Below are 7,369 nucleotides of genomic sequence, written 5' to 3' on the forward strand. Positions count from 1 at the left end.
GGAGAGGCCACAGCAGCGAGAGGCCAGCGTACCGCAAAAAAAGAAAAAAAAAAAAAAAAAAGGACAACCTGAAAGAAATAGACAAATTGGTATAAACTTCCAAGACTGAACCAGGAAGAAACAGAAAATATGAACAGACCAAACACAAGTAATGAAATTGAAACTGTAATTTAAAATCTTCCAACAAACAAAAGTCCAGGACCAGATGGCTTCACAGGTGAATTCTATCAAACATTTAGAGAAGAGCTAACACCCATCTTTCTCAAACTCTTCCAAAAAATTGCAGAGGAACGAACACACCCAAACTAAATCTATGAGGCCACCATCACCCTGATACCAATCCAGACAAAGATACAACAAAAAAAGAAAATTACAGACCAATATCACTGATGAATATAGATGCAAAAATCCTCAAACAGAATCCAGCAACGCATTAAAAGGATGATACACAATGATCAAGTGGGATTTATCCCAGGGATGCAAGGATTCTTCAATTTACGCAACTCAATTAATATGATACACCATATTAACAAATTGAAGAATAAAAACCGTATGATCGGGCTTCCCTGGTGGTGCAGTGGTTAAGAATCCGCCTGCCAATGCAGGAGACAAGGGTTTGAACCCTGGTCCGGGAAGATCCCACATGCCTCAGAGCAACTAAGCCCGTGCCCCACAACTACTGAGCCCGTGTGCCACAACTACTGAAGCCTGTGTGCCTAGAGCCCATGCTCTGCAACAAGAGAAGCCACCACAATGAGAAGCCTGTGTACCACAAACGAAGAGTAGCCCCCCACTTGCAGCAACAAGAGAAAAGCCTGCGAGCAGCAGCAAATACCCAATGCAGCCAAAAATAAATAAATAAATTTATTTTTAAAAAAATACAGGGCTTCCCTGGTGGCGCAGTGGTTGGGAGTCTGCCTGCCGATGCAGGGGACGCGGGTTCGTGCCCCAGTCCGGGGGGATCCCGCGTGCCACAGAGTGGCTGGGCCCTTGAGCCATGGCCACTGGGCCTGCGCGTCCGGAGCCTGTGCTCCGCATCGGGAGAGGCCGTGGCAGTGAGAGGCCCGCGTACTGCAAAAAAACAAAAACAAAAACAGAAACATATGATCATCCCAATAGATGCAGAAAAAGCTTTTGACAAAATTCAACACCCATTTATGATAAAAACTCTCCAGAAAATGGGCATAGAGGGAACCTACCTCTACATAATAATGGCCATATATGACAAACCCACCGCAAACATCATTCTCAATGGTGAAAAACTGAAAGCATTTCCTTTAAGTTCAGGAACAAGACAAGGATGTCCACTCTCGCCACTATTATTCAACATACTTTTGGAAGTCCTAGCCACGGCAATCAGAGAAGAAAAAGAAATAAAAGGAATACAAATTGGAAAAGAAGAAGTAAAACTATCACTGTTTTACTATACACGGAGAATGACATGATACTATACATAGAGAATCCTAAAGATGTCACCAGAAAATTACTAGAGCTAATCAATGAATTTGGTAAAGTTGCAGGATACAAAATTAATGCACAGAAATCTCTTGCATTCCTATACACTAATGATGAAAAATCTGAAAGAGAAATTAAGGAAGCACTCCCATTTACCATTGCAACAAAAAGAATAAAATACCTAGGAATAAACCTACCTAAGGAGACAAAAGACCTGTATGCAGAAAATTATAAGACACTATGAAAGAAATTAAAGATGATACCAACAGATGGAGAGATATACCAACAGATGGGGAGATATACCATGTTCTTGGATGGGAAGAATCAATATTGTGAAAATGAGTGTACTACCCAAAGCAATCTACAGATTCAATGCAATCACTATCAAGTTACCAATGACATTTTTTACAGAACTAGAACAAAAAATCTTAAAAATTGTATGGAGACACAAAAGACTCCGAATAGCCAAAGCAGTCTTGAGGGAAAAAAATGGAGCTGGAGGAATCAGACTCCCTGACTTCAGACTATATTACAAAGCTACAGTAATCAAGACAATATGGTACTGGCACAAAAACAGAAATATAGATCAATGGAACAGGATAGATAGCCCAGAGATAAAACTACACACCTATGCTCAACTAATCTACAACAAAGGAGGCAAGGATATACAATGGAGAAAAGACAGTCTCTTCAATAAGTGGTGCTGGGAAAACTGGACAGCTACATGTAAAAGAATGAAATTAGAACACTCCCTAACACCATACACAAAAATAAACTCAAAATGGATTAGGGGCCTAAATATAAGACTGGACACTGTAAAACTCTGGGTGGAAAACATAGGAAGAACACTCTTTGACATAAATCACAGCAAGATCTTTTTTGATCCACCTCCTAGAGTAATGGAAATAAAAACAAAAATAAACAAATGGGACCTAATGAAACTTAAAACCTTTTGCAAAGCAAAAGAAACTACAAACAAGATGAAAAGACAACCCTCAGAATGGGAAAAAATATTTGCAAATGAATCAATGGACAAAGGATTGATCTCCAAAATATATAAACAGCTTATGCAGCTCAATATTAAAAAAGCAAACAACGCAATCCAAAAATGGGCAGAAGACCTAAATAGACATTTCTCCAAAGAAGACATACAGATGGCCAAGAAGCACATGAAAAGCTGCTCAACATCACTAATTATTAGAGAAATGCAAATCAAAACTACAATGACGTATCACCTCACACCAGTTAGAATGGGCATCATCAGAAAATCTACAAACAACAAATGCTGGAGAGGGTGTGGAGAAAAGGGAACCCTCTTGCACTGTTGGTGAGAATGTAAATTGATACAGCCACTATGGAGAACAGTATGGAAGTTCCTTAAAGACCTAAAAATAGAATTACCATATGACCCAGCAATCCCACTAGTGGGCTTATACCCAGAGAAAACCATAATTCAAAAAGACACATGCACCCCAATGTTCATTGCAGCACTGTTTAAAATAGCCAGGCCATGGAAGCAACCTAAATGCCCATCGACAGACAAATGGATAAAGAAGATGTGGTACATATATACAGTGGAATATTACTCAGCCATAAAGAGGAACAAAATTGGGTAATTTTTAGAGATGTGGATGGATCTAGAGACTGTCATACAGAGTGAAGTAAGTCAGAAAGAGAAAAACAAATATCGTATATTAATGCATATATGTGGAATCTAGAAAAATGGTACAGATGAACTGGTTTGCAAGGCAGAAACAGTGACATAGATGTAGAGAACAAACATATGGACACCAAGGGGGGAAAGGCGGGGGGATGAACTGGGAGATTGGGATTGACATATATACACTAATATGTATAAAATAGATAACTAATAAGAACCTGCTGTATAAAAAAATGAATAAAATAAAATTCAAAAAAACATTCAAACAAAAATAGAAGTTCATCCACATGCTTCGTATATTCAAGAAACAGGAAGAAGGCTGGTGTGACCGGAGCTGGGAGCAGCAATAGGAGATGAGGTCAGAGAGGTAACTGGATGGAAGCAGGAAGACCACTTAAGCAGTTCTCTAAATAATCTAGGCAAGAGATAATGATGACTTGGAACTAATACTACTGATATATTATTTCACTAAACTCCGTAGTTTACATTAGAATTGGTTCTTTGTGCTGTAGAGTTGTATGGGTATTGACAAATGTATAATGTCATGTATGCATGTGTGTATGTCAGTATCATACAAAATCGTTTCACTGCCCTAAAAATCCCCCCTGCTCCACGTATTCTTCCTCCTTCCCTTCCCGCCCAACCTCTGGCTGCCACTGATTTTTTTTTTACTGCTTCCATAGTTTTTCCTTTTCCAAACTATCATATAATTGGAATCACACAGGATGTAGCCTTTCTGGTTGGCTTCTCTCACTTAGCAATATGCATTCCTCCATGCCTTTTCATGGCTTGATAATTCATTTCCTTTATTCGTTGAATAGTATTCCATTGCATGGATGTACCACAGTTTGTTTTTCCATTAACCTGTCAAAGGACTTTCTGGGTGCTTCCTGTTTTTGACAATTATGAATAAAGCTATTATAAACGTTCATTTGCAGGTTTTTGTGTGGACATAAGCACTATTGCTGGATTGTGTGGTAAGACTATGTTTAGCTTTGTAAGTGGTTGAACCAGTTTGCATTCCCACCAGCAATGAGTCAGAGTTCCTGTTGCCCCACAGCCTTGTCAGCATTTGACCTTGTCAGTGTTTTAGATTTTAGCCATTTTAATAGTTGTGTGGTGGTATGTCATTGTTGTTTCAATTTGCAATTCCTCAATAACATATGACATTAAGCATATTTTAATATACATATTTCCATCCATATATCTTCTGTAGTGAAGTGTCCATTCAGATCATTTGTCTTTTTTTGTTTGTTTGTTTTTTCGGTACGCGGGCCTCTCACTGTTGGGGCCCCTCCCGTTGCGGAGCACAGGCTCCGGACGCGCAGGCTCAGCGGCCATGGCTTACGGGCCCAGCCGCTCCGCGGCATGTGGGATCTTCTCGGACCGGGGCATGAACCCGTGTCCCCTGCATCGGCAGGCGGACTCTCAACCACTGCGCCACCAGGGAAGCCCAGAGCATCTCATTTTTGACTGGACTCAGACTTAGAAGTAGAAGCTCTCAGGGCGGACAGCCTCTGTCTCATGACAATCTGTTCCTGGCGTTTTTCTTTGGCCTCCTTCATTCTTTAGGCCAAAAGTTTAGCATATTCTGTAGCCTCTTCCTTATTCTTCTTAGTACGCTGATTTTTCAGAGCAATACACCTATGTTTATGTTGCAGAACACGTGGAGTAACAAGACGCTGAATTTTAGGTGCTTTGGTCCTAGGTTTCTTACCTTCTTTGTTTAGGGGCTTTCTCAAAACGTACGGATGGACATCATGCTCTTTAGAGAGATTGAAAAGTTTGCAGATTCTCCAAGTTCTTTTGGGCCCCAGGCGACGAGGCACAGTAGTATCAGTGAGTCCAAGAATATCCTTCTCCCCTTTTTTTACGATGACCAAATTGAGAACACTCAGATTGACATCCACAATGCAACCCCGTACAGATTTGTGCTTTCTTTCTCCAGTCCTCCTCGGTCTGTAACAGGAATGCCCCTTATTCAGTGGCAGGCAGACTCGGCCATTGGTCAAGACACCCTGCTTCATAGGGGAAGCTTGTTTGTCGTTCCCCCCACTGATTCGGACCACATAACCCTTCCATTCTTCACCCAGAGCGTCAGCAGCAACTTCCGTGGCCATATGCTTCTCATAAAAGGTATGAAGTTTTCGTTCATCGTCCACTTCAATGAGCTTCCGGCAGTCAGTGGCCGGGAAAGAGATGTTCAGCTTCATCCTGAAGCAGCCGACTGCCTCCAAGGTGCCACAAAAAGAGCAGTCTATTATTCTTGATTAACAAAAAATAGTGTAAACATCTCTCTAAGTTAATTCATTTACTACATCATTTTTCTTGTCAGAATAATATTTCATGGAATGAATATAGCAGTGTTCATTTAACCGGTATCTTACTGCTGGGTTTATAGATCCATTCTAATTGTTGGTATTGCACACAGTGTAGAGGTGAACCATCTTGTAACTGAATCTTTGTGTGCAATCTTATTTTCTCAGTATACATTTCTAGAAGTGGAATAGCTAGATCAAGGGGTTCTTATGTTTTTTGAAGATTTTGTTATTTATTAAAATTGTTCTACAGAAAATTTCTCCCAGTTTACATTCTGATTAGCAGTACAGAGAAAGCATCTATTTCCCCAATCTCTTAAGTAGGTATTATAAAATGCTTTAGAAATGGAAATAGCTTTCTTTTTTCTTCTGAATACAAAAATAACTCATGCTTATGCTATCATTTAAAGCTGTTTGCAAATTGAAAGGTTAAAAACAATATTTCGTTCTTTTAATTTGTATTTCTTCGATTGTTAATGAAGTTAAACACTTTGTCAAGAAAAATAACTTTAGTCCCGTTTAAATAACATTAATATAATGGATATGTAATAAATGTGCCATGACAGTATTCATAAAACATCATTTGAATATTTGGTATTCACATAGTACTTTGCTGGGTATTACCTAAATATGTATAGAAGAGTCAATCGCTAACCACTAAGAAATCACAGTCCAAGAAAATCAACAGTCAACAAATGTTTATTGAGTGTCTACTATTTGCCTGGAACTATGTTTTTTTATAACAACTTTACTGAGATATAATTAACATACAATGAACTGTACATAGTTAAGTGTACAATTTGATAATCTCTAACATATGCATGTACCTGTGAAACCATCACCACAGTCACCTTGTGTCCTATCTCTTAGGTTCATTCTCCTTTGTTTTCTGATGTCCTTTGTCTTGAATACCACTGTTTCATATATTTTGTCTGGTTTTCTAGTTATTCAAGGGAGGAGGATATATCTAGTCCCTACTGCTGCATCTTGGTTGATGATGAAAGCATGCCTGGACTATTCTAAGTGATGGATCTAGTAGAGGGAACAAAATGGACAAAATCCTTGGCTTCAAACAGCCTACATTCTAGAGGGGGGTGGCAGACAATAAATATATGAAAAAACTTAATTTGCATAAATAAATGATTTCAGAAAATGTGTGTCAATAAAATAAGATGGTAATGTGATAGAGATGCAGTAAAGGCATCTCTGGGGAGGTGACATTTGAGGAGATGACTTATGAGAAAGAGGCTGTCACTTGAAGAGCTAAGATAAGAGTGCCCCAAGATAAGGATATATGACAAGTCCAAGGGCCCCCAAACAGAAATAAGCTTGACTTACTTGATAGGACAGATACAAGGCCAGTGCAGTTGGAATGCATCTGAGATGGGAGATGAAGTTGGTGTGGTAGGTAGGCTGAGCTTAGAGTAAAAGGGTCTTGTAGGTCAGTGCTCCAGTTACCAACTGCTGTATAGCACAGAACAACGACAATCGTGAACCATGCTCATGAAGCTGGGGGTGCTGGGGTGAGCTAGGTGGCCCTTGCTAAGGGTCTTGTGTGGTTGCAGTCAGGTGGTGGCTCAGGCTGGGGTCATCTCAAAGCTTCTTCATCCCCCTGTCTAGAGCCTGGGCTGTTTAGACAAATAACTGGAGGATGGAACATTTCTGGCTCCTGGGCACCCTCTCTCTCTCTCTCTCTCTCTCTCTCTCTCTCTCTCTCTCTTGTATCTCCACATGGACTTAGGGTAGCCCAATTTTGTACATGGTGGCTAAAGGTTTTGAGAGCAAGTATATCAACAGGAACTGGAAGAAGCTTCAGGGTATTTCCAAACCTAGCTTTGAAGTCACACAATGTCACTCCCACCACATTTGGTTCGTCGAGGTAGTCACAAAGATTCACCCAGGTCCAAGGGGAAGGAACATAAATTCTTCTTATTGG

At 40.0% G+C, this 7,369-nt stretch overlaps 1 pseudogene; it reads right to left on the reverse strand.

Moving 5' to 3' along the window:
* Positions 1–4,683: 4,683 nt before the first annotated feature.
* Positions 4,684–5,328, reverse strand: LOC114887438 (annotated as a pseudogene).
* Positions 5,329–7,369: the final 2,041 nt, after the last annotated feature.

The sequence above is a fragment of the Monodon monoceros genome, unplaced genomic scaffold, assembly GCF_005190385.1.
Source record: "Monodon monoceros isolate NGI ecotype Baffin Bay Population unplaced genomic scaffold, NGI_Narwhal_1 Super_Scaffold_7, whole genome shotgun sequence".
In the NCBI taxonomy this organism is placed as follows: domain Eukaryota; kingdom Metazoa; phylum Chordata; class Mammalia; order Artiodactyla; family Monodontidae; genus Monodon; species Monodon monoceros.